The sequence below is a fragment of the Anser anser genome, assembly GCF_964211835.1.
Source record: "Anser anser genome assembly, contig: SUPER_W_unloc_1, whole genome shotgun sequence".
Taxonomy (NCBI): domain Eukaryota; kingdom Metazoa; phylum Chordata; class Aves; order Anseriformes; family Anatidae; genus Anser; species Anser anser.
Window position 1 is genome coordinate 27106 of NW_028154231.1, and position 23511 is coordinate 50616.

Genomic DNA, 23511 nt, shown 5'->3' on the forward strand with positions numbered 1-23511 from the left:
TGTATTGCCTTAAACAGGGACTCAGGCTTTTCTTACAACTTGTTATTTGTCTGAGTTTTACCTACCAAAACAAATTACACAGAAAAAAAAAACAGTTTAAATTATTGGGTTTAAATCTGAAGAAATCTAAGTAATAGATGAAAAACTGTTAACATATTTCAAATTTTGAAGCAAGATGCCTCTTGCTCTGCTTGTCCAGTGAAACAAAAGGGTTTTATTGGGGCAGAGATGAGAGTGTGCTTATGCATTGGTCTATCCATGCATCAAATTTCATAGCTCAGAGTTTTAAAAGACTATTAATTCATGAAATATTTGCTAACATTACTTAGAATTTAAGAACAGGTATCTCTCTTGATGAAAGCCTACAGTTTGTCCAACTACAGTTACCAGTAATATAAGTATCAACTAGGCATAATAAATTCTTTTTAAATACATTTACCTTTTGAAGTCAGAAATGTAACAATCGAGTGCTGGCTCTGTATTCCCAACAAAAATCATTAAAAAAGAGGACGGTCAATGACTATTTTCCCCCCTCATGGTAATGTTCCCTTTTATCTTTTCAATGATAGGATCAGTTCTGCTTTTGGAAAAGCAAATTGCTCATGCTGACAAACGCAAATAGCCAATTTTGAGCACAGAACTGAATCACTGAGTGCATTCTGAAAACCAGATAGGACAAAAGGCTTTTCCATAATGAAGAAGGGATTTTTTTTTTCCTTTTAAAAGCAAAGTAGTCACCATAGTCCAAGTAGTCACCAAGTCCTCCAATAGTTTTTCCAGGAGATCCACCAGCATTTATACACTTCTGAAACTCAAAATCTTTTGCAGTCTTAGGATTTCAAATAAATAGGTCAATAAACAAGCAATTACTATGACAATATTTACCTTCCTCAATGTGGTGTAAAAATTAAAAGAAAAAAAATAAGTATGTTAAGGCAGATTTCAATCAAAACGTTCCAAATTGCAGTTATGTTGGTCAGTGGTCTAAAACATTCTCTCCCCAGGTCAATGAATTAAAGTTATTTAAATGCTTGTCTAATGCCAGTTCGGACCGACACTTGACCATTTTATTTTCTATGTCTTCTGGAAGATATACAACTAACATTACATATACTATACCATGTATTTTGCACTCCAATTTAAGATGAAATTATGCTTTTACAAAATGTGAGATGACTACGTTACAGGCTTTGTGTAGTTAGACCACCATATGCGTAGATGCCCTAATGCTCAATTCTCTTCTTCAGTGTCTCATAGTACTGGAGGCTCTGAAGTACGAGAGGAACTTGTAACACAGACTAACCACAAAGTACCAGATATTTCTTGCCATTTGTGATCTTGCAATAAAGATACGCCAGATCAGGATCACAAGAATTGTATTGAATCCATAGCGTATATTCCTTAACCTAAGTGGGGAAAAAGAAAAAAAAATGTAAAAGCCAAGGTACCAAGAACTACAGGGAAAAGAACATTAAAATAACTTCTAATGTAGAATTTAACTTGTTCATCTATTCATCTCAAGATACTTTATTAAAGTGGCATTAAGTTAGTGCATTAAGTAAGCTAGTAAGTTGAAGAACAAGCAGAGAAGGCCTTTTCGATTGTTCGCTGCTCAAAGAGAAACGTGAAAATTCAGGAATAGAACCAGCCTTGTAGCTAACTACATATACAACTGCTTCATAGTTGCTTGGTAGAACCTTTGAATGCCAAGGTCACACACATTGACTCACCTCAAGACAGCCACTCACCCAAAACCGGGCTAATTTCACCCTAGCTCCCTTCCAAGCATTTAAAATTATGTATTTAAAATTATGTATTTGTAGAAACATCTATTACTGCTGACAAAAAGTTTAAGATTTTTCCAACCGCAAAGTTCATAGTCTCCATGGCAATTTTAAACTCCTTCCTTCTCAGAGAACTTCCTTCTTAATCCTTTAAGGATTAGGAAAAAGGAAGTGGGGAAAAAGGAAGTGCTGTTTTAGGGTATCTGTGATTTTTAGCAATCTTCTCATGTAAATGAGCAATCTTCTCATGTAAAAATGGAAGCTCCAAGATGACTTGAAACCAGAATTTGCTCAGATTTCTTAAAAAGAGCATGACATCTTTGGTTCAGTAGACCATAACAATTTGTATTTGAAAGGCAGCTCTTTTTAAGAAAATACTCACTGGCCTTATGTTGCTGTACAGACATACTGGGTGTTATTACCGCCAAGCCTTCCTTTACATAGGATGACCAGACGCCATTCCAATATAAGACTATTTCTCATGTTATTTTGGCACGATCCTTTGTACAAAGAATGTCACTTGTGTTCAGCACATTTCTGAACTCCAAGTCCAAAGTCTGAACTCTGAAGTCCAAAACTAGAAGGGGACACCTCTTCAGCTATGCCCACCATTATCAAAGATTACTATCTTTAAAGAGTATATTTGAGATTTTAAATTTATTCATCTTTTTTTTTTTTTTTTTGACAAGAGCCACATCATAAGAGAATTCAGGAAAAATGTAGTCAAAGTAAACATACAAGGATATTCACTTAGTCCTCTAGATCCCTCACTTTTTTCAGTCTTTTTTTCTATCAGCGTTAATTCTGTCGGTCAAGTCCTAGTCAAGATTCAGAATTAATCTCTGAAAATCCAGAAAGCCTTCATTCCCATTAAAAATTGCCTGCAAATGTGTAATTCAGGCTTACAACACATCTAGCTGAAACCCATAATTTCTCACATAAATTCAGATTACTTTGTTGCTATACCACGTGTATATTACAAGCATGTATTACAGCTGTGTCTCTGAATATGCTATTGTAAGGTTAACACTGGCAAGTTTGGCCAAAATTCTCACTCAGATTGTGCCATGCTAATCTCTTTTGAAGATGACCTAGACCACTTTCCCTCAGGTTGTCAGCGTAACAGATAAGCAATATTGCAGAACAAGATAAATTGTTCTTTTTTCATTCTTTAAAGAGAAAAATCAAAAAGACTATCAACTGTCTTTATGAATTGCCCAAGAATAAAACAAATGGAACTATGCCAGTAAAGTTCTGAATAATTACAACACATTCAAACTGGAGGAGTTAAGCCACAGATAAAGGCTAAGAGACTTCATCTTACAGCACCAACCTCAAAGTTTCCTGCGCTGAGGTAGAAAGTCCATGCCTGTTTACTTGCCTGCTTCCAACAGTCATGTTCCCAAAAGAAACAATTATTGTTGTACTAAACCACCGTAGCTGAACGAACCATTCTGACCCTGTATTACTGTGTACCTTTTTTATGTTCCAAAAAGGATACACAAGTAACATCAGAAACCTGGATTCCAGTATACACTAGTGATCAGAGCTATAGCCATAAACCCAGACATACTAGGATTACTAATACAGAGAACGAAGCAAGATCTACAAATGAAAGAAGAAAGATGGCACCTGACTAAAGCATTAGAAAATGCTTTAGACAACATGCCTGGAATAGAAGAACTCTGGTGGAACTAAACAAGTGCTATAAAGAACAGTAAATTATAAAATAGAAAAGCAAAACTTGACAAGGACAGAGAAACAAAAATAAGATGTACACTTACTTATTCAAGTGTTTCCGAGCTGCAGGGAGGCCAGACATTTCTTCATTCAGCACATATTTCCTTGTTCCCATGCAGTAGTTTTCCATGTATTCTGCCCAATGTAGTTGTCAAACATCAAAATTAAGTCTGCATAAAATAAAAGCTTTCACTATGTAAGTCAATCATTTCTGATAAAGATGTAAAGAAAATAACTACCTTTCTATCAGATTAATTTCATTGCAATGACAAATTTTTTTGTCCTTAATCATAAGAATGATTCACATTTAGATCCATCTGTGACCCAACCACCAGCTTCTCATACAATCAGTCTCCTGCAAATTTCAACCATTCCATGCCTTATTTTTCCTCTTCAGTAATGTTCTTCCCTCAGCTTCCAAGTGCACTAGTTTCACATTTCATCTGTCCATAAAGAACTCTACTCTAGAAGTAATGATTTTCTGTTGTTTCCTTTCCAGCCAGGAAATAATTCTCACATGCTATAGAACAAGCACACTGCTCTGGACCAAGTTCACTGATAGAGATGCAGTTTGTTTAACTGTGCTTATAGTTGTACCACTATGTTTTAAAAAGAGTCATAAGAATATCTACTGCAGAAGTTACTACGGTACATTCACAACTTCAGTTTCTCACTGATGTCCATTACCTCATCTCAAACGATAGTACAGCAGCCAGTTAAGTCCCAATAAAGACAATAACACCTCTAGCTCACAGTTTCTGAACAAAATACTTAAACGTTGCTCTGTAAGAACCTGCCTAATAGGACTGCTCTATGAAATTGCAAGCTAATACAACAGCTTGTTTACTGTTTCTGCAAGTTTCACTCCTCTGTTGTTCCCAATCCCTCCTAGCTTGCATATTCCCACTAAATGTCTTGCAGTGCTCAGAGTGATCAGCTTTGACATGTAATAAGAGCAGAAAAAAATAATCCAGTGAGCAGAGATGGGAAATCTGATGCTTAACTACTAAAAATACTGTATTTAATGACATTTCAACAAGCTGATAGTGAAATTTCACCAAACAGGGCAAGTCAGAAATCGACTACAGCTTATGCTATAAAATATAGTTAGTAACAATGAATACACAGTTCCACTGTGTTTCAGAAAATAACATACCTAATTCTGGAAAAACTATCAAAATCTGGGAGGGAAGGGGATGGAACAGCAGGAAGAATATTTCTTATGAGAAATTTCATTCACTCTTACTCAGGTCCTCTGTTCAACAACAGTTTTTGTTCTTCCTCAACCACCTTCAGGACTTTTGTCATCCTGCTTCTAGGTACGCTTCCCCACTGCATGGGGCAGTTTTAGTTCACAACGAGTGAGAGAATTTGAGGACATGTAGCTGTATTGCCAAAGCATGAAAAGCATACACAGAAGCTGTCACTAGTTTGAAACACACACACACAAAAAAAAAAAAAAGCCCCTCAAAACCTACCTCCTGTTCCTCAGAAAAAGGAGATAGTGGTCAAGAAATAAAGCCTTGTTTTACTCATGATGCAGGTAAAACCAATAACAGCTTGGCTACTTGGCTGACATATAGGGCAACACCTGATCATGTATGATCAAGCCACCCTAACAGCCATCTTTTGTATACAGCCTCCTTCAAGGGGTCCTGTCCTTCCTCATCTCTGATCAGATCACTGATCCGGCTTACAACACAGCCCTGTACAGACACCTTGGTACATTCAAATGGCTGTGGCAGGACTATCCAGAACTGAGTTAGTACCACGTTTAGTTCCGCATTGCGGTAAGCAGCATTACTGATTTATGTCATCTTAGAACAGTAAGTTTGTATTTCACTTTCAGTCTCCATATCACACAGCTACTTACCTTTTTGTCTTCAGGGGTTAGCTGATTCATTAGCATAGTCATATTTTCAGTATTCCAGATCCAAGAATTGCTTGTAAAATATTCTAATAACATCATGGCCTTATGAAGACATGATATTGTTTTCATCATTCTACAGTCCAAGGAATAGAATGTACAGGTTACAGTGGTAAATATTAGTTCAAACAAGTAAAACAATAAGATTATAAGTTTTATAACCCCGCACCTCTACTTCAACATAACCCATCCTACTCTGTATCCAAACCATGAAAAAAGTTATTAATATACAGAAATATCCTATCAGTCTAAAGTGAGATGTTACTGGACTTTAGCTGTCCAATCTTGATATGAAAGCAGAACTTACTGGACAGCTTTTTTTTTTTTTTTTTAATTCTACTTCCCCGTGGAACAGTAAGTTTCTTCTCTAAAAAGAGTGGCCAACAGAAGACAGCATTTTACCATCCTTTCTTTGTAATTTAGGACAGTGATACTTAATGCTTTTCACTTCAGCATAACTGAAGCATCTAGCTGTACTGAACAATTTAACTTGATAAACGTGTTTAAAATAGAGTTACACAGTGCAGAACACAGCAAGGGAGTAAGTTTCCCTAACCTTCTGGCACACTGTGCAAGGCCACATCTCTAAGAAAAGAAAACTCATTTATTATGGTCAGTAAGAGACTAAGGCTTAGAACCACCAGAAATACAGCTTTGCCCCCTATCCTTACTGTTACTGCAGCAAAGAGCAGGATCTATTCAATGGGGCAGATAAACCATAGCAAATCCCGCTAGTTGGGTGATCAGTTCCAGGCTACTTCAAAATATGCAGAAATACCTTCCATTATCCTTTATTACGCAGGGGTGACAACTCTGTAAAAATAACGCTTGGAGTACAGAGAAATTATGTTATAAGGATCAATTTGGGCAAGTTTCCCTTTGATCAGAATAACTGAAGTAGACCCAAAAACCATGAGTTATCCACTCTTAGATGAAAGAATTTTCTTGTTGTAAAGGTGGGAACTTTGCAAGTGTTACAGAGCTACAGACGATCACTCAGCTTTAGTAAGTACTAGCTAGTACTTACATGAAATGCTATTACATTTCTGCTTATGGGGCTTGAGCTATTTCCATCTCACAGAATTGCTTCCAATTTGAACCTTACAGCAGGGCACAATGGTCATTTTAAGCAGAGCAGAGGGGTACATCGGAAAAGCAAAGAAAGCAGAACAACCCAGCAGTAACAGGAAATGGCTTTCTGAAGCTAAGTTTTGATCAATAAAATACATAGCAGCAATATAACTCCCTGATTTTTCTCTGAAAGTTGCCTTGGTACATTCATACTTGTAGGGGAGACACAGCACAATCCCAGAAACTCTTCCAAACAACATATTTACATTGACTAACATTAATGACTGGTATCTCACTATCTAAGGGAATAGTGAAATTGCCTCTAAGTCTCATGAAATGGAGTATTACAAATGGCCAAGACCATTGAAAAAGAAAAATGTATTTGAAGTACAAAAAATATGAACACTTCCTTAAAACCTTCCACAGGAGCATACATAAAGACCTGTATTCCAATTTTAGACCATCAGTTAATTTCATTTGAAAGCATCTAGGAATGTCTACTAACACCCATTTATAGTTTCCCCAGCTGGGCAAGTTGGCTGTATGGGAGCTGAGTTGGAGTTCCTCTGATTCAAAAAATAATTAAGAATATAGACTGTGTCCAACACATATTCTGTGCTAACAAGGCTGAACTAAACATCCAAAAAAAAAAAAAAAAAAGGAATGATCCTCGGGCAACTGTCTTAACAGATGTAAGTCCAAAAAAAGTCAGAAAAAGATAAACTCAGAAAGCAAAGAGCTCACTGGTCAGAAGAGCCAGAAAGACCACTTAGCAAAATGCCCTGGATAAAAATAATGCAAAACAGGACAAGGCAGCTATATGCTTAGACTCTTCTGTGGATGCCTGTCCACTGACAGTCTTAAGTTTATTTAATGTAGTTGAACTTATTGTGCCTCTCCAGTTTGTTATGCTAAACTGGAAGAATAGCAGGATTCTAGTTAGAGTGCCTAGACTGCTTCAGTACAAGAAAACTTGCGTCCCTGCAAAAAACTAAATGGTGTAAATGAAAATCTGAGTAAGTGTAGATTTGGAGCTTGCTACCGGCCCCTGATGTTATTCTTAGAAAAAGAAGAGCTAAAAAGAGTCTCTAACCTTTGCAGGGAATCCTGCTGTCTCGACTTATGGTTTTAGAACACAGATAAGCTGATTTAAAAAAAAAAACACAAAAAACAAAAAGACCAACAACACACACAACCCAAGTGGCTAAAGACAATTCTTTTACCTCAGCTGCAGATTCTGTCTCACATTGGATTTAGTGACTGGCAACAGAACCAGCTAATTGAGTTCATCATCAGAAAACAGTGGTGTTTTATTTTTTTTGTTTGTTTTTTAAGGATTAGCTTCTCGTTATATCAGCCGAAATAATCAAATGTCTCTACATTCTCTTAACTGCTAGATCTGACATGAAGGAAGTGACGGGAACATGTGGCTAAGGGATGGCAGCTTCCTCAGTGACAACTTGGTAGCCTGCACTGAATCAACATGAAACTAGGTTTCCCTCTCCCACCCGCTTTGCAAAAGAAAAGGAATTATGGTGACAACCTCGTATATTCAGAGATGTCAGCAATAAGTGTCATTTACTGGACACTTATTCTGGCAGACTAAGTTTTGTTAGAGAGATTTTGTAACTTCAATAGCAACACATTGCTCCTGCAAATGGGAATACAGAAGGCAAAGGAGAATGTGAAAAGTATGTAATGAAGCTTTCTCTCTCAGCCTGAAATTGATATATACACTTGATAGCAGTTAGTTTTGATATTAAATAATTGTAGCTATATGTAACCAGTCGGTGTAATATCAAACACTGCATCACACCTTCATAAGCTTAGGACAGAAAAATCAGACCTGCTGATCATAAGGAGCTGAACACTAGCTGCAGTCAGCCAGTCAGTGTGACAATATGCAAGGCTTTCACGTACACTAGGTATAATTTTGCCTCTACTAGCCAGCCCTTATTGCCATTAGCACAAAATACACACAAAACACAACCAATCAAGAAGCACATCACAGAAATTAAGTTTTAAGCAACAGTTATACAAATCAAATATCCATAAATTAGGTGGGCATGTTTCTGTAGCAGACAAAAAGTAACCTGGCTTAAGGTTATCACCACATTTTCAAGTCTTACACCATCTATTGTCTCTAGCCTAAAAAGTTCTGAAGCCAATACAAGATATCCTTCAGAGGATCTGTGTCGTTAATACGCAATTCTCTGCATAAGCATTAGAGACAGCTGGAAAAAAAAATAAAAGATTCCTCCTAAGGTATATGATAGGATTATTCACATTTGTAAAATGGTAAGTTTTTATTTAGCTGTAAGTTTTGAAGTATAAGACAAAGAGGAATTCTTTGTTTCTAGCAGCTCTGTTGTTCCTGTAAGTGCAGAACTTTTTTTCAAAGCATTTGCAAGGGGAAAAACCACAGTCATCTACTCAGTGAAAGTATACTGTTCACTCATTTCTGGTTTGTAAGACAGAGACTATGTCAAGGGTGCTTCATGTTAAGTTTTAAGAAGCTTTAACTGAAGCGATCTCTTTATACCTCCCTGCACTCATCAGCTCTACCTCCTCTTTAGCTTTCTAAGAAGCAGTAGCAGAAAATGAATTTCCGGAGAAACGTGAATTACAGCTTCAATATTTCATGCTACTTTCTGTTACAGAATCACAGAATGGTTGAGGTTGGAAGGGACTTCTGAAGATCATCTAGTCCAACCCCCCTGCCAAGCAGGATCACCTAGAGCACATTGTGCAGGATGGCATCCAGGTAGGTTTTGAATACCTCCAGAAAAGGAGACTCTACCATCTCTCTGGGCAACCTGTTCCAGTGCTCTGTCACCCTCAGAGTAAAGAAGTACCCTGTCATATTCAGGTGGTACTCCCTGTGCTTGTTCTTCCAGAGTAATTGGGAAGACCTGCTGGGTGTATATTTTCAAAGGCTTTAAGATTTCAAACGTACTGAGCTGCTTTTGAGAAGAGATGGTTCTGCTGTGATAAGTCCTGTGCAAAGTTACAGGCAAGAACTATGCCTTATATTAGACAATTAATAAGCTTTGCTATGCAACTAAGTACATATAGCAAGCTACTGACAACACTACCAAACTTGTACAGTGAGAATTATCACCACTATTTATATAGAGGCACAATACTACAGAAGTCTACTTAAGTAGTTTAAAATATTAAGTCCTCATTATGTCATTCGATCCTTATTGTACTTGTTCCATCTACAAAGTTCGGAAGAATTACATGCATTATTTCTTCCTTCATTTTCCTTAACTCTTACTCAGAGAGTTGTTAATTTCAAGAATGTTTCACTAGATGCAAAAGCAACGAAAAACAAGTTCTCCATCTCACTAAAAGCTTTATCTGCTTCCACGAGTACGGTGTACCAGAACAATTTCATATTGCATAAAGATTTCAATGGGTTACGTTTTCAAAAAATCCAAACCCTTCAATAGAAGGGACATTTTTTATGAGTATATTCCTTTAGTTCTAAAGGGTTATAAAACCCAATTAGTTCTATTTGCTAAGAATTTCTCATATAGTGACGGTACAATATCCTGACAGTATGACAATAGTGCAGTTCAACCTACGCAGCACTTTCATTGATTAGTTTTTCCGACATTATATGCAATAAAGAGCCTAGAAATGTATTCAGATTCAACGCAGAGGGCAGGCTGTAGCCCAGGTGAAGTCAAGTTAGCACAATATTCAGATTTGCTTGTGCTGATTTCATCATTTTTTACTACACTGGTCAAGTGTAGTAGTGGGCCCAAAGAGTTGTGGTGAATGGAGTCAAATCCAGTTGGAGGCCGGTCACTAGTGGAGTCCCCCAGGGCTCAGTACTGGGGCCGGTCCTCTTCAATATCTTTATTGATGATCTGGATGAGGGGATCGAGTGCACCCTCAGTAAGTTTGCAGATGACACCAAGTTAGGTGCATGTGTTGATCTGCTCGAGGGTAGGAAGGCTCTGCAGGAGGATCTGGATAGGCTGGAGCGATGGGCTGAGGTCAACTGTATGAAGTTCAACAAGGCCAAGTGCCGGGTCCTGCACCTGGGGCACAACAACCCCAAGCAGAGCTACAGGCTGGGAGATGAGTGGCTGGAAAGCTGCCTGGCGGAGAAGGACCTGGGAGTATTGGTTGACAGTCAGCTGAATATGAGCCAGCAGTGTGCTCAGGTGGCCAAGAAGGCCAACAGCATCCTGGCTTGTATAAGAAACAGTGTGGCCAGCAGAACTAGGGAAGTGATTGTCCCCCTGTACTCGGCTCTGGTGAGGCCGCACCTTGAGTACTGTGTTCCGTTTTGGGCCCCTCACTACAAGAAGGACATGGAGGTGCTCTAGAGAGTCCAGAGAAGGGCAACGAAGCTGGTGAGGGGTCTGGAGAACAAGTCTTACGAGGAGCAGCTGAGGGAGCTGGGATTGTTCAGCCTGGAGAGGAAGAGGCTCAGGGGTGACCTTATTGTTCTCTATAGGTACCTTAAAGGCGGCTGTAGAGAGGTGGGGGTTGGTCTATTCTCCCACATGCCCAGTGACAGGATGAGGGGAAAGGGCTAAAGACACTTAATGATATATTGTTGAGCTCCACCCTGCTTTTATGAAATGCAGTGAAGCAGGCTGAGAGGATATGAATCTGTCCTGCTCTCTAAGAAATCTTTGCATGTTGTTTATTATTTTGTTTATCATTAATTCTGAAAGAGCATCTTTAGATTAGTCTATGTAAAGACGCATGGGCGAAACTGCTCAGAAATAGGATACCCTGTCCTGGTTTCAGTTAGGACAGAGTTAATTTGTAATGAGTGGCAAAAGCACCGTATTGTGACTGGCCCAGATGCTCCGTGCATCCTTGGCATAGACTATCTTAGAAGAGGATATTTCAAGGACCCAAAAGGGTTCCGCTGGGCTTTTGGCATAGCTGCCTTGGAGACAGAGGACATTAAACAGTTGTCTACCTTGCCTGGTCTCTCAGAGGACCCTTCTGTTGTGGGGTTGCTGAGGGTTGAAGAACAGCAAGTGCCGATCTCTACCACAACTGTGCACCGGCGGCAATATCGCACCAACCGAGACTCCCTGATTCCCATCCATAAGCTAATTCGTCAACTGGAGAGCCAAGGAGTGATCAGCAAGACTCATTCACCTTTTAATAGTCCCATATGGCCAGTGCGCAAGTCTAATGGTGAGTGGAGACTAACAGTGGACTATCGTGGCCTGAACGAAGTCACGCCACCACTGAGTGCTGCAGTGCCGGACATGCTAGAGCTCCAGTATGAACTGGAATCAAAGGCAGCCAAGTGGTATGCCACAATTGATATCGCTAATGCATTTTTCTCCATCCCTCTAGCAGCACAGTGCAGGCCACAGTTTGCTTTCACTTGGAGGGGAGTCCAATATACTTGGAATCGGCTGCCCCAGGGGTGGAAACATAGCCCTACCATTTGCCATGGACTGATCCAGTCTGCGCTGGAGCAGGGGAAAGCTCCTGAACACCTGCAGTACATCGATGACATCATTGTGTGGAGTGACACTGCAGAAGAAGTTTTCGAGAAAGGGAAGAAAATAGTCCAAATCCTTCTGAAGGCCGGTTTTGCCATAAAACAGAATAAAGTTAAAGGACCTGCACGAGAGATCCAGTTTTTAGGAATAAAATGGCAAGATGGACGTCGTCAAATCCCAATGGATGTGATCAACAAAATAACAGCTATGTCTCCACCAACTAGCAAAAAAGAAACACAAACTTTCCTAGGTGTCGTGGCGTTTTGGAGAATGCATATTCCAAATTACAGTCTGATTGTAAACCCGCTCTACCAAGTAACCCGTAAGAAGAATGCTTTTGAATGGGGCCCTGAGCAACGACAAGCCTTTGAACAAATTAAGCAGGAAATAGTTCATGCATTAGCCCTCGGGCCAGTCCGAACAGGACCAGATGTAAAGAATGTGCTCTACACCGCAGCCGGGGAGAATGGTCCCACCTGGAGCCTCTGGCAGAAAAAACCTGGGGAAACTCGAGGTCGACCCCTGGGGTTTTGGAGTCGGGGATACAGAGGATCTGAGGCCCGCTATACTCCAACCGAAAAGGAGATATTGGCAGCATATGAAGGAGTTCGATCTGCTTCGGAAGTGGTCGGTACTGAAGCGCAGCTCCTCCTGGCACCCCGACTGCCGGTACTAGGCTGGATGTTCAAAGGAAGGGTCCCCTCTACACATCATGCAACTGATGCTACATGGAGCAAGTGGGTTGCACTGATTACTCAGCGGGCTCGAATAGGAAACCCCAGTCGCCCAGGGATCTTGGAGGTGATTATGGACTGGCCAGAAGGCAAATACTTTGGGATATCACCAGAGGAGGAGGTGGTCCGTGCTGAAGAAGCCCCACTGTACAACAAGCTACCGGAAAATGAGAAGAAATATGCCTTGTTCACTGATGGGTCCTGTCGTGTTGTGGGAAAGCATCGGAGATGGAAAGCTGCTGTATGGAGTCCTACACGACGAGTTGCAGAAGCTGCTGAGGGAGAAGGTGAATCGAGTCAGTTTGCAGAAGTGAAAGCCATTCAGCTGGCTTTAGATATTGCTGAACGAGAAAAGTGGCCAGTTCTCTATCTCTATACTGATTCATGGATGGTAGCAAATGCCCTGTGGGGGTGGTTACAGCAATGGAAGCAGAACAACTGGCAGCGCAGGGGCAAACCCATCTGGCTGCTGCATTGTGGCAAGATATTGCTGCCCGGGTAGAGAACCTGGTTGTAAAGGTACGCCACGTAGATGCTCATGTGCCCAAGAATCGGGCTACTGAAGAACATCAGGACAACCAGCAGGTGGATCAGGCTGCTAAGATTGAAGTGGCTCAGGTGGACCTGGACTGGCAACATAAAGGTGAATTATTTATAGCCCGATGGGCCCATGACACATCAGGCCATCAAGGTAGAGATGCAACATACAGATGGGCTCGTGATCGAGGGGTGGACCTGACCATGGACACTATAGCACCGGTTATTCATGATTGTGAAACATGTGCTGCAATCAAGCAAGCCAAACGGTCAAAACCTCTTTGGTATGGAGGACGATGGCTGAAATATAAATATGGAGAGGCCTGGCAAATTGATTACATCACACTCCCTCAAACCCGCAACGGCAAGCGCCACGTACTTACAATGGTGGAAGCAACTACCGGATGGCTGGAAACATATCCTGTGCCCCATGCCACCGCCCGGAACACTATCCTGGGCCTTGAAAAGCAAGTCCTATGGCGACATGGCACCCCAGAGAGAATTGAGTCAGACAACGGGACTCATTTCCGAAACAACCTTATAGACACTTGGGCCAAAGAACATGGTATTGAGTGGGTGTATCACATCCCCTATCATGCACCAGCCTCCGGGAACGTTGAACGATACAATGGACTGTTGAAGACTACTCTGAAAGCAATGGGTACTGGGACATTCAAAAATTGGGATACACATTTGGCAAAGGCCACCTGGTTAGTCAATACTAGCGGATCTGCCAACCGAGCTGGACCTGCCCAATCAAACCTGTTACGCACTGTAGAAGGGGATAAAGTTCCTGTAGTGCACGTAAGAAACATGCTGGGTAAAACAGTCTGGGCTACTCCTGCCTCAGGAAAAGGCAAACCCATTCGTGGAATTGCTTTTGCTCAAGGACCTGGATGCACTTGGTGGGTAATGCAAAAGAATGGGGAGGTCCAGTGTGTACCTCAAGGGGATTTGATACTGGGTGAGATTAGCTCATGAGTTGAATTGTAGTATGTTAATTATTATATAATACTGTATGTCATCACTACCATGATTGCTATATACCATAGATGAAAATGGTGATTAATTACAAGGTATTGGAAAGAGTGTAACCTGAGCATGACATAAATGGTATGGAATAAGGGGTGGATATCTGACCCGGTTCCAGTTAGGACAGAGTTAATTTTCCTCCTAGTAGCTGGTAGGGTGCTATGTTTTGGATTAGGATGAGAAGAGCGCTGATAACATGCTGATGTTTTAATTGTTGCAGAGCAGTGTTTACACCAGGCCAAGGACTTTTCAGCTTCTCGCTCTGTCCTGCCAGCGAGCAGGCTAGGGGTGCAGCAGGAGCTGGGAGGGGACAGACCCAGGACAGCTGACCCAAACTGGCCAAAGGGGTATTCCATACCATCTGACGTCATGCTAAACAATATATAGGGGTGGCTGGCCGGGGTGGGGGGCCGGCTGCTCGGGGATAGGCTGGGCATCGGTCAGCGGGTGGTGAGCAATTGCATTGTGCATCACTTGTTTCTTACACATTATTATTATTAATACTATTATCATTATTACTATTATTATTATTATATTCCTGTCTTAATAAACTGTCTTTATCTCAACTCACCGGCTTCACTTTCCCGTTTCTCTCCCCCATCCCAGAGAGGGAGGGGGGAGGGTGAGCGAATGGCTGTGTGGTGCTTAGCTGCCGGCCGGGTTAAACCACAACAGAGGATATGGGCAGGTTTCTAGAGCAGTGGTCACCTCCAGTGTTTTGGACATTCACCCCTGAACAACTGCAAAATCCTAAAAAGCTGGCAGAATGCTTGAAAAAAAGGTGTCATGACTCTGGCAGTTCCAAAGTGACACAAATCACTGTAGCGTGCTGGGGTCTGGCTTGTGCCTATCGAGCTGCAATTGATGCTACGATCAACCTAGTGACAGACCCTGCAGCCGCTCCAGCTCCTGCAGCCGCTCCTGCTCCTGCAGCTGTTCCAGTTCCAGCTCCTGCAGCTGCTCCAGTTCCAGTTCCTGCAGCCGCTCAAGCTCCTGCAGCCGTCCCAGTTCCAGCTCCTGCAGCTGTTCCTGTTCCAAGTCCTGCAGCTGCTCCAGTTCCAGCTCCTGCAGCTGTCCCAGTTCCAGCTCTTGCAGCCGCTCCAGCTCCTGCAGCCGTCCCAGTTCCAGCTCCTGCAGCCGCTCCAGCTCCTGCAGCCGTCCCAGTTCCAGCTCCAGCAGCTGTTCCAGTTCCAAATCCTGCAGCCGCTCCAGTTCCAGCTCCTGCAGCTGTCCCAGTTCCAGCTCTTGCAGCCGCTCCAGCTCCTGCAGCCGTCCCAGTTCCAGCTCCTGCAGCCGCTCCAGCTCCTGCAGCCGTTCCAGTTCCAGCTCCTGCAGCTGTCCCAGTTCCAGCTCCTGCAGCCGCTCCAGCTCCTGCAGCCGTCCCAGTTCCAGCTCCTGCAGCCGCTCCAGCTCCTGCAGCCGTTCCAGTTCCAGCTCCTGCAGCTCTTCCAGTTCCTGCTCCTGCAGCCGTTCCAGTTCCAGCTCCCGCAGGCACTCCAGCCCCTGCAGCAGCTCCAGCTCCTGCAGCTGTTCCAGCTGCTGTGGCTGGGTCAGAGAAACGAGCTGTAGCAGTGCAAGTTGCCCCTGCAGAGGGTATTCCAACCGCTGTGGCAGACCCTGTGGCTGGGTCAGAGAAGCGAGCTGTAGCAGTGCAAGTTGCCCCTGCAGAGGGTATTCCAAGCCCTGTGGCAGACCCTGTGGCTGGGTCAGAGAAACGAGCTGTAGCAGTGCAAGTTGCCCCTGTAGACAAGGTGAAAAAATGGTATAGAGACTCAGGTCGTTTAGAACGCAGACAGTCTTCTGCCAGGTCTAGGTATAGAGAAGACGAGGCTGGGACATCAAATGTGCAGGAGGATGAAGATGAGGATGAGGATGTCGAAAAATCAACAGTAACTACCCGGACCCTATACCAGCATGAGCTACGAGATGTGCGAAAAGATTTTGGTCGCAGCTTGTCACCTGGCTGCTCCGGTGCTGGGACACCGGAGCCAATTGTGTGGAATTAGAGGGCAGGGAAGCCAGGCGGCTGGGATCCCTTGCTAGGGACGCATGCATTGACAAAGCAATTGGAGATGGAGCATGATCTCACAGCCTCTGGAAGCGTCTCCTGTCAGCTGCGCAGGAAAGGTATCCCTTCAAGGAAGAACTTGTATGTCTACCAGGCAAATGGACCACCATGGAGAAGGGAAATCAGTACCTGAGGGAATTAGCCATACGGGAAGCAATTTATAAGGACCTAGATGACGCACAAATATCCACAGATCCAGATGAAGTCCAGTGTACACGACCCATGTGGTGGAAGATCGTACGGAGTGCACCATCATTATATGCCAGCTCATTGGCAATAATAGCCTGGAAAGAGGATGAGGGACCCACAGTGGATGAAGTGGCTAAACAATTCCGGCAGTACGAAGAAAGTCTCTCCTCTTCCCTACAGGCCTGTGTCTCGGCTCTGGAGAAACTCTCTGAAGATTTCCACCAACTTAAAGAGAATTTATCTTCCCCTCCACCTGAACGAACCAGTGTCCACCAGCTAAAAGAGAATACTTTGGAGAAACTTTCTGAAAAGATCCACCAACTTAAAGAGAGATTATTTTCCTCCCCACCTGTACAAACCAGTGTCTCAGCTATTAGGGGTAAACGTTCATCTGTGCAAGGAAGACAATATGGTGGGCACACACCCCGCGCCACCCTGTGGTTTTACCTACGTGACCATGGAGAGGACATGAGAAAATGGGATGGAAAATCTACTGCGACCCTAGAGGCACGGGTACGTGAATTGCAAAAGAAAACAATTGGGAAAAAGGGGTTCTCTGAAAAGTTTGCTGCTCCAACTTCCAGCAGGCAGTCCTTTAAACACAGAAACGAAGATTCTGACCAGGACTAGAGGGGCCCTGCCTCCAGCCAGGGGGAGGAAAGGGACAATCGAGTTTATTGGACTGTGTGGATTCGATGGCCTGGCACATCAGACGCACAGAAGTATAAGGCTTTAGTAGACACCGGTGCACAATGTACTCTAATGCCATCAAGCTATAAAGGGCCAGAGCCCATCTGTATTTATGGTGTGATGGGGGGATCCCAGCAGTTAACTGTATTGGAGGCTGAAGTGAGTCTAACCAGTAATGAGTGGCAAAAGCACCGTATTGTGACTGGCCCAGATGCTCTGTGCATCCTTGGCATAGACTTTGGGTCAGGACAGCTGACCCAAACTGGCCAAAGGGGTATTCCATACCATCTGACGTCATGCTAAACAATATATAGGGGTGGCTAGCCGGGGTGGGGGGGCCGGCTGCTCGGGGATAGGCTGGGCATCGGTCAGTGGGTGGTGAGCAATTGCGTTGTACATCACTTGTTTCATACACATTACTATTATTAATACTATTATCATTATTACTCTTATTATCATTGTTATTATTATTTTCCTGTCTTAATAAGTTGTCTTTATCTCAACTCACAGGCTTCACTTTCCCGTTTCTCTCCCCCATCCCAGAGAGGGAGGGGGGATGGTGAGCGAACGGCTGTGTGGTGTTTAGCTGCCAGCCAGCAGCTAAGAGCTTCTTTGCGTAGGCTATAGGCAGCCCAGAAGAAATGATAAACTGGTCATAAGAATTGTAATCTCAAAATGGGATCTTTGCTAGCTTTTATGTCTTCCTGTGAATTACCTCAAGATGGATCACTAGAGTACACCGACCCGTATTTCATGTTGGAGACACTTTGAAGTTTAGTCAAGTAAAATTGCTTATGGCTGTTTATCAAAACATGCTTGTAAACATAAAATGGCCCAGAGCAAGTTTCCAATGTGTTTTTCTTTGTGTATTAGCAGTGACATTAAGTTCATCTCTCAGCATTTCTTATGAACAATTTTTTTTGTGTTTCAGATGGAGTACTCCCTAAAGTTTTATATCAAGTCAATCTACCAATTCTGAATAGGAAGGAATGTTCAAGAGCTTTGTCATCTTTAAAGAAACCCATCCAAGGTGACACTATATATATATAGGCCCCTCACTACAAGAAGGACATGGAGGTGCTTGAGAGAGTCCAGAGAAAGGCAACGAAGCTGGTGAGGGGTCTGGAGAACAAGTCTTACGAGGAGCGGCTGAGGGAGCTGGGCTTGTTCAGCCTGGAGAAGAGGAGGCTCAGGGGCGACCTTATCGCTCTCTATAGGTACCTTAAAGGAGGCTGTAGAGAGGTGGGGGTTGGTCTATTCTCCCATGTGCCTGGTGACAGGACGAGGGGGAATGGGCTAAAGTTGCACCAGGGGAGGTTTAGGTTGGATATTAGGAAGAACTTCTTTACCGAAAGGGTTGTTAGGCATTGGAATGGGCTGCCCAGGGAAGTGGTTGAGTCACCATCCCTGGAGGTCTTTAAAAGACGTTTAGATGTAGAGCTTAGTGATATGGTTTAGTGAAGGACTTGTTAGTGTTAGGTCAGAGGTTGGACTAGGTGATCTTGGAGGTCTCTTCCAACCTAGACAATTCTGTGATCCTGTGATTGAAGAGAGTTGACATTAAACCTTAGGTGGCCTATATTTCAGTTGTTCTGTGTAGAAAGAATTTCGCTGCTTAAACTATTGCTGATTGTGTGGAATATCACACATCTGCTGATTAAAGACAAACGTCACTTTGAACATAATGTGGTTTTTGTAGCATTGTGATGTTCATTAAAGGCCTTCAGTTTTTGACTGTAGTGCTTTAACAGAATTGACCAGTGATGTGGTTCAATTTTCATCATACTAAGGTCTCATATCAGCACTGGAACTCCTTTAAAATTAACTTTCTTAAGCTATTAAGAATCTCCTATGATCATTTTGTTGCCATGTGCTGCTTGGAGCTTTTTCTGGCCTGTCATTGCAGATATGATGGCAGTAATTTAAACCCTCAAACTCTGGCATCTGCCAAATCTTGCTGAGAGAGTTGAAATTCACCCCCTCCGAAGCGGGGTTGAGATGGAATGGCTGTACATTAATGTCTTCTCTTCACAGCATGCACAATCACACTTCTGGTGTACAAAACATTTTAGTAGCTGCATTATTTAGCTCTTTCATATTGCACCCAGAGTATTTGATGGAAGTTCTCTGTATTTACTGGCTGTTCAGCGGCCTCAGCGTACTCGAATGCTTCTTCTAGTGTTCCCTAAGCTCGTCTTTCCAAAGAAAGACCACTGTTTGTCTTCAATTCATTAAGACACTTACCCAGTGTGTAACAGACCTGAGGTCTCAGCTCTGCCTGTTTTAAAAGCAGGGACCTGGACTTCATCCCAGATACCAGTTCTTGCTGCTGGTTCTTCTTGCCTCATCTCTCCTCATCTCTCATCTCTCTTTTATATTGCAGAAGAACCTAAAAAGCTAGGAATTCATGCTTAATACCTTCCTTTGATACACAGAGCTTAAATCTTTTCAGTGTGGGGAGATAACTGCACAGGCACAGATCTCTGTCCTTACTGTTGCTGTGAGTGCTACGCTATTGAGTAGGCTTGGAACAATGGAAACCAAGGCAGTTAAGAAGTTTTTGCCTACGAACTACTTACATTGCTTCCTTTTATTGATCCAGTGCTAAGTATTAAATATTTTTCCCCTCCTTGTAAGATAGACCTGGACTACAGGACAATGAATGAATACTCACTTGTATTAATACACTGTCACCATAGTGGAGATTTTAGAGTCTGATGACGAATACTTTTGAAAACATAATATATGCAATGAGTTAAGATCATATGGCTTGGCAAATCTGAGACAAATTGTAGTGACATCTTATATTCCTTCTACGTAATCTAGTTTGGCCTATTTAGCAGAATTATGCAATTTTTACCACTTCAGAAGTTAGCCAGCTAGTAGTGTAATTATTATAAACTGAATGGAATGTTGAGATGATACAAAGCATACCAGATTGAGCTGTATCATCTACAGGAATAACCCACAGTTATTTACTCTGCCTCCGTTCCATTTTCAGTTTATAATAGCAACAACAATCTTAATGCTAACCACTTCCCTGAGTTTAATGACTGACTAGGATTTTGACCCAAGACACATCTTGGACAACATTGGTGAGTCAGACATTAATGTCTTAGAAATGCAGCAAATGGGTTGTTATTGCTTATAGTTAGTAAATCTAGATAGTACCCATACGGTGTCGTCTTCATCTCCACAACCTTATCAAAATATTTTTAGCCCTGTCCTTCTTACCATGGCTTATGACCTGTCAATCTGAGCAAAACATCGTGGAAAAAATGCAGGCAATATATGGGAGACTGTGGTCTGACAGTGATGCAAAAGGGGGTTTGAACAAAGAGTCATGCTAGGGTGCTTTACTGCACTGCTTAACGGGTTTGTCATGTAATTCAAATATAGGTGCTTTGCTGTAGGAAAAAAATAAGGATCAACATATTTTAATTATTTATCATTCAAGAATGAACATAATTTGCTAGATCTTGTATTCTGTTTACCTTGAATTCTCAACCCCCCCAAACAAAATATCCAACAAAAAACATCCTCATTTTTGCTAGAAAGTTTAAACTCGCTTCAAATTCAATGACCTATTCTCAGAGAGGAAAAAAAAAAAAAGAAATAGAAAAGGAGTTTTAGTCACACAGCATTCAGGGGAAGAAGGAATCAATATACATCACAGTGTAAGCATAGCTTTGTTTAAAAGTAAGAGGAACAGAAAAGACAGAGCTAGTCACCATTACCTTGGGCTTCTTCCAGTAATCCTGAGGTAGATATCATACAGGAATGCTGGGGCCTTATGGCTTACAGCAATCCAGTAATGATATAAAAGGTGACTGGAAGTTAGATTAACATTGGGCTGTCTGAAGGCCTGTTCAAGAGGATTCCTCTTGAAAGTAGAAATTACATGGTATTCTGAGAAAGAAAAGTTGCGTAACAGCTTTGATAGTAACTATGTAAAGTTCAATGGTTTTCAAAGTACATTACAGCATACAATATTTACTTTAGTATGCTATTTAAGTAACCATCCTAGCTCTTCTAATAACCACAAAAACTAAAACAGCTATAAGCTTTAAACCTAAGATACTGTTAAACTGGTTCTTATTATATCAAAGTTTTTTATACCTTTATCTTCAGAATATTTTACTGTAGCTTTACTGTAGCTTCTCTTTCTGGTCCTCTTCCCTACCTTCAGTTGATTTTGAGAATTCACAGCAATTTCAGTCTATATATCATGTAAAGCTATTTAAATATCTATCTGTATTTCATAAAGAAGGCTATTCTAATCTTTTAAATGAAGAACACTTTAAAAAAGTAGGCTGAGGGCTTTGCAAGCATCTGAAGTGCATTTCAAATTACATTTAACAAATTATCCATATTTAAGCTTTTTTAAAAAACATTGTTAGGATTGGACTCCAGGTCAAACTCTCGTTGACAACTGAAAATTCTTTACATGACAGACATGTACATCTTTTAAAAGTATATCAAAATTCACTTTATCTTTGTAGTCATCTCTTGTAACTTCATTCCATTGCTTACAGGAAGTCTTTAAATACCCCCATTAGAATCGCAATATAAATGAAGCCAGCAACTTTCCAACTTCAGCTGAAGTGATAAGGCTTATAAATATAGATACATAAAACAGCAAAAGCAAGTAAAAAGTGTGAAGAAAGTAGTCGAGAAATAATATGGATTTAAGCATTTAAGATAAAGAGGAAAAATAATAATCTTAACTGAGAAATTATTTCTAAAAAAATGCAAAGCTAATTAACAGCTTTACCATACCAGCCAGCTTGCATTGCTATTTATTATAAGTCTATTACAGAGCTCTTAAGATGCGGGTTACATTTTAGTCAGGATATCTAAGATGAAAATAGGTGACCATACTTTCTTAGAGATTACTTTTCCCTCAGCATGAATAGAGGAAGTCTCGTGTAACCATCTGAAGATTAAGAGCTACCTCAACCAACAATTAACTGAAGCTAGACACAACAAAAAAGCTTCAAGTACAAAACTTATCATACACCCTCAATTATGCAGCTGTATGAAGTAATCCCAATTTTGAGCTGTTTACCCCTATATTTACAGGAAGGTTGGCATTAAACCCAACATTAGTACTGCTCCTCTCAGCAATGCTTTTCTCTGCACACTACCCACACTCTACAGATTAAGTCGTTGAAGCATAAAGCAGAAAAATCAGTTCTGCCATACTTTAAGAAAATTTAATTAAAAAAAAACAAGAACAAAATGGAAGCGGTAACTCTACAAGGAGAGAAAATTAACAGAAGAGAATGAAAAAGCATGATGCACTGCAAAATTGAGTTATGGCTGTTATACTAATTTCAACTATAAAAATAAAATTTGACCTACCGACTATAGCCTGTGCTTTTATTACTGATCTTATTTTTCTATTAAAGCTCATTAAAAAAAAGAAATATGGCATGCCAACTTCACTCCAGTGGAAAGGGTTGGTACCACCTATTGTACAGTTATATACCATGATATTTCTTGGTCTGGAGGGGAAAAAGACCAAAGAGCACATCAGAAGAAAAAAAAGAAAAAAAAAGAAAAACACAAAACACATCAAAAGCCATATCTAAAGTTATCTTTGCCTTCACCATCATTTACATAAAGCAAAAGTTGTCAACCTCACATTAGGTTTTTTGCTTCCTGAATCCTTCCACTATTTTAATCCATCTTTAACTACTGTATATATGATAGTTTATAATTATAACTATGTATATATATAAAACTGTGTGTATATATACATACATAAATGACAAAAAATGTATATATTTTTCCCCAGAGAAGGCTTTGTCTACATTATTGTAAGTCATACTGATTGCACTGAGGCCCAGGAAAAAAAAAATCAGGTATAGCTTATACAACAGTATCACAGGTGGTCTTCCTCTTCATCGTCAAATGTTGGCCATTATCCTAAGTTACACTCTGGTGGACTAATGCTGTTAAAACCTTAGAACCCTTTTGTCCTAGATGAATAGCAGGACACTGATTAGAAGTTCAATAGAAGACTGATTTATCAAAATGCACAGTACCATCACTTCAAAGTACTCAGTACTTTCTATTGTCACCTGCTGTACCTATTAACTCCAGAATATCAGGCTGCAGCCAGTGTCATATTGACAACAACATCTACTGGAACAAGACCTGCTACTGCACCATTGGTAGCTCTCATTGTTCAAAGAATTCCTTTTCCTGCCTTAAAAGAGAAAAAAGACAAGACCCACCAGTA

General features: G+C 41.3%; 1 pseudogene across 1 annotated transcript; it reads right to left on the bottom strand.

Annotated features, from left to right (window-relative positions):
• Window positions 1-69: 69 nt before the first annotated feature.
• LOC310888826 (fatty acyl-CoA reductase 1-like) lies at window positions 70-23174 on the bottom strand (annotated as a pseudogene). Its single transcript, XR_014589216.1, has 5 exons — window positions 23145-23174; window positions 21002-21210; window positions 5398-5527; window positions 3569-3694; window positions 70-1406 (listed from the first exon to the last, which is right to left on the bottom strand). The product of XR_014589216.1 is annotated as a fatty acyl-CoA reductase 1-like (transcript).
• Window positions 23175-23511: the final 337 nt, after the last annotated feature.